The sequence below is a fragment of the Primulina eburnea genome, chromosome 15 (assembly GCF_022965805.1).
Source record: "Primulina eburnea isolate SZY01 chromosome 15, ASM2296580v1, whole genome shotgun sequence".
In the NCBI taxonomy this organism is placed as follows: domain Eukaryota; kingdom Viridiplantae; phylum Streptophyta; class Magnoliopsida; order Lamiales; family Gesneriaceae; genus Primulina; species Primulina eburnea.
This window is the reverse complement of record NC_133115.1, coordinates 3,853,995-3,858,910: the sequence shown is the minus strand read 5'-3', so window position 1 is coordinate 3,858,910 and position 4,916 is coordinate 3,853,995.

Below are 4,916 nucleotides of genomic sequence, written 5' to 3'. Positions count from 1 at the left end.
AGAAGGTTTGGAAAAACAATGCTCCAGTTAAGAGCAGATAAAGAACTCCAACCAAAAGATATAGAATTTCTTAAGATAACTCTACAGATGAATGAAGTAGAGTTTGAATCCAAGGTATCACTGGAAGATGTCAAGAAGAGGATCAAAGAAAATTATAACGAAGATCCCTTGGCATGGTGGGAAAGAAATCAACTCAAGGCTTGCCTTAAGATCAAGGAAGGCAAAGAGTATGAATTTGTCCGTTGTAAACCTATCCCAATGAACATCATTGATCAGAAGGATATGCAGATTATAATCAAGGAACATTCAGACCTTGGTTTGATCAAAGCAGGTATGTCACCATATAGCAGTCCAGGTTTTCTGGTAAGAAATCATGGTGAGATTAAACGAGGAAAACCCAGATTGGTTATTAATTATCAAGAAATTAATAAAATTCTGAAATTCGATGTGTATTTTATACCTAGTAGAGAACACTTGATTAGTTGTATACGCAACGCCAAGATATTCTCTAAGTTTGATTGCAAGTCCGGATTGGCTAATTCACAGCTTTCTCCACACCTCAAGGACATTATATCTGGGAGGTATTACCAATGAAATTGGCTAATTTACCACAGATATTTCAAAGAAAGATGGATAACTTTTTAAAGATTATTTTAAGTTTATGTTTGTTTACATCGACGATGTTTTAATAGCATCTAAAGATATGAATGAACATGTTAAGCATTTGGAGATTTTCTCTAATGTTTGCAAAAAAGAAGGACTGGTTTTATCTGAAAAGAAATCAGTCATTGCTACAAGGAAGATTGAATTCCTCGGAATTGAAATCGATGAGTCAGGAATAATTCTGCAAGAACACATAGTGGAAAAGGTGCAGAATTTTCCAGAAAATCTCAAAGACAAGAAGCAACTTCAAAGTTTCTTAGGAGTTGTTAATTTTGCTGGGATGTTTATCAAAAACCTAGCAAAACACAGGAAGGTGTTCAGTCCATTGTTGAAAAAAGATGCTAGATTTATATGGACAGACGAACACACAAAAGGACTTATCCATTTAAAGGATGTTTGCAAAAATCTTCCAAAGATGGCCATTCCTCGATATGAGGATGATCTGGTATTGTATACCGATGCCAATGATCATTGATGGGCTGCAGTATTAACAAAGCTCACACCAGATGGAGAACAACCTTGCCGATATTGTAGTGGTTTATTCTCCGATGCAGAAGCCATAAGATGGCATATCAACGAGAGAGAATTTTATGCAGTAAAAAGGGCTTTTGAAAAATGTCTATTATTTTTACTTGCAAAGAAATTCACTTTGAAATTTGATAACACACAAGTTAAAGCTTTTTTAAGGAATAGAATTGAGTATAAACCTGAGAAGGCTAGATTATTAAGATGGCAAGCACTATGTCAGAATTATATTTTTGATATTGTGATAATTAAATCTCATGAAAATATTCTTGCAGATTTTTTAACAAGAGATGGACAGCATTGACATAGATGCTATTATCAAGATGCAGAGGCATTTGAGGGAACACCTTGAAATGCTTCTAACCGAGTTCAACAAGTTAGCTGTAAACGCAGAAGTTGCGGGAAGGCTACAACAAGCTGATAAGAGAATTGTCTCTGATCGAATTACGGGATGTTTACAAGCATATACTCAGTTATGATCTGTAACACAAAGGCCTTTCCTCCAGGGCATTGAGAGGCCATTGGTTTCTCAAATGGAGAGTTTTCGAGTACAGGACTCTATACATGTAGCGGGGGATTCAAATACCCCTTGCACAAGTGTTAAGTCGGGATCATCACGAGATGAGTCGGCTGAAACAAAAATTGAGACTCCTGATCCTTATCTTGAGTCTTCAAGTCAACCCTTCACCTCGGGGATTGAAGAGGGGGAGATCAACCTTAGGCCTCGTATTGACAAAGGCAAATCTAAGGTTGATACTAATGAAGGTGTAATTTCTCCATTTCAGGTTTATCAGAATAACTGGGAGAAATTGAAAACACGCATTGGCATTAACCCGGCTACAAACAGGGTTGATGTTTCAGGCAAATATCCCAGGATATGGATGAAACCAAATTCATATCCAAAGGAGGTCAAGGCATGGTATGAATTCGGGGCTCTTGCATCAGTTTATACTACATCACCCAGCTTTCCAGAGATCTCAGGACTACCAAAATGGATCCAGGAAGCTGTTCATGAAACTTGGGCGAATAATGATTATTTGTCCAGAGGAGATATTTTGGAGCTATACTTTTTTAGTGCAGCACCAGAACCAGCAGGGAAAGGTTCTCACGAAGCCTTTCATTTCAACAAGTTAAGGAGGCCATATTCAAATATTCAAAAATTTATCAAAGATCCTCCAACAGAAAAAACACCCCTGGTCGCTTCAATTACTGAAGACGACATTTCTACACGAAGAGCATGGGGTTTTTGGGTCTGTCTCACTGAGATGGACAAAGTCAAGTTACCGTTCAAATTTTATAATCATTCAGTGAACAGATCATTCCTGTTAAATACAATGACAGGAAAAATCACTAGTTTTGCAGAAGATTTATTCGAGAAAAAGAGAAATCTTTTGTGGAACAGCAAGCTGCCGGCTAGTAAAGAAACTCGCCGAAATTTCTGTAACATGGCACATATAGGAAGATGGTCAGAAAACATCTGCCTTGAATGTCAAAACCAGAAGGAACCGGAATTTGGTAAAGGATTCAAGCCGAGATCTGATCGGAAACACTTTACCGACACAAACACAAGTGGGGATGGACCACAATCACGTTTTCCTCGAGGACAACGAAAGCCAAAGATTCCTCGACAAAATTAAAGGTGTGCATGTGATCAACCCACTAGCACAAAAGAAAACCCACCATGTGAGTGGAAAAACAAGGACCACCAATAATAGGTGGTATGTGACTCGTTAACCACTAATAATAAAGTGGAAAAAGACAAGAGAACATTGTATACCAAAACTAAAAAGAATCCAATGAAGAAAAAGCAAAATAACTGGTCCCAAAATTTTATCTATAAAAGGACATGATGGAACCAGTTAAAGAAACCAAGATCAAAACTTTAAAAGATATATCGGCTGTATCTAAAAGTTTTGAAAAAGAGAATCAGTTACAAGAGGAAGCAAGTGGATGCTCTGAAATGGCTAGTAAACTGTTTCCAGGAAAAAGGAGAGGAAATTACCGCATACATCCTATATACTCATCGTCAATGGTATCTCAGGGAGATAAAGGAGGATGAGAAGTTAATTTCTAGATTAATAATCTAGAAAAAGTCATAACAAGAAGGGACCACTCAACCACCGTAGGGTCCATATGCAAGCTGTAAAGGCTTATCAAGATTTGAAGTCCGAGTTTCAAATCCGAATTAGCCTTCTATAAATAAAGAAGCAGAAGGAAGATGAAGGCATCGATCAACCTCTTCATTTTTCTTCAAAATCATTTGTAATATTTCAAGTTTATGCGAGTAGTGAGTTCAGCTACTGTTAGTAGCTAAACAAGTTTCTCCTCCTCTACAGGAGGTTACGATGTATTAATAAATGTTTTGTGTTTGAATAAAGAAATCTTTGCTCTTAGCCCCTCTCATGTATTATTTTCAAAATTTTATCTTTTATCGTACACTCTAAGGTAGGAAACGAATTAGAGTTGTGCCAAGTACTGCTGAAGGAATCTGCGTCGGTAACCATCGGTTGCGATCGCGTGGTTGGGCTGTGAGGAGCAGTCTGTAAAATACGGTGGATATAACCCGATGGTACTCCGGTCAAAGTGGTAAAAGATTTAATTTATTTTACGGAAGCATGATGGGCTATTATTTACAAATAAAAAATCAATTATTCAAAATAAAGATATAAGGGTAAATTTGGAAATTTAAAAGATTGAAACAAAGTTTTAGTGGGATGGGGAGTAAAAATAAAGATGAGAATAGGTATAGGGAGTTATTGAGAGCTTGCCCATATTTTAACATGTTCTGAAAAATAATTAAAATTTTCAATCAACATTTATTCATTTAATAAATGAAAAAACTGTAACCTTTTAAAAACTATTAATTATTTAAAATTTTGATAAAAATAATATATGATTGTTTAGATATATTTTTATATTTTTTTTATTAGTAACAGTTTCATTTACTCAGAATAAAGAAATCAATTTAACTGCAAAAGATGGTTATCATAATTTAACTATTCTCTTAAATGATATAAACATTTTTTATATAATAATATTTTATAAATAAATCAAAATTTTAATAAATTTTAAAATGTTTTTTTATCCGATTTTCAAATGTTAATACTTATTAAATTTAATAATGAATTATATAAAACAACACTTTGTTTATCGCTTAATTATAAACAATATAGGATATTTTACTTTAATTAGTCAGGCAAGCCAATTATTTATTTAATGAGCAAATGCGTAAACCTGATATTTTGAAGGTTAGTTGAAACCGTGATTCATAATTGTTCGGCTGACTTTAGGGATATCATATCACAAAAGTTCATATGAGACGGTCTAGTGAGTTTATTTTATGAGACGGATCTCCGGCCTAACTCAACTCATAAAAAAATATCATTTTTTATAACAAAAATATTACTTTCACTATAAATATAGATTAAGTCAACATGTCTCACGGATATAAATCTGTGAGACTATCTTACAAGAGATCTACACTAACACGAGTGATATATATATATATATATATATATATATATATATATATATATATATATATATATATATATATATATATATATGACAAAAACTTATGTGAGACGGTCTCACGGGTCGCATTTGTGAGACGGATCTCTTATTTGGGTTATCCATGAAAAAGTATTATTTTTTATGCTAAGAGTATTACTTTCTATTGTGAATATGGGTAGAATTAACCCGTCTCACAGATTATGATCCGTGAGACG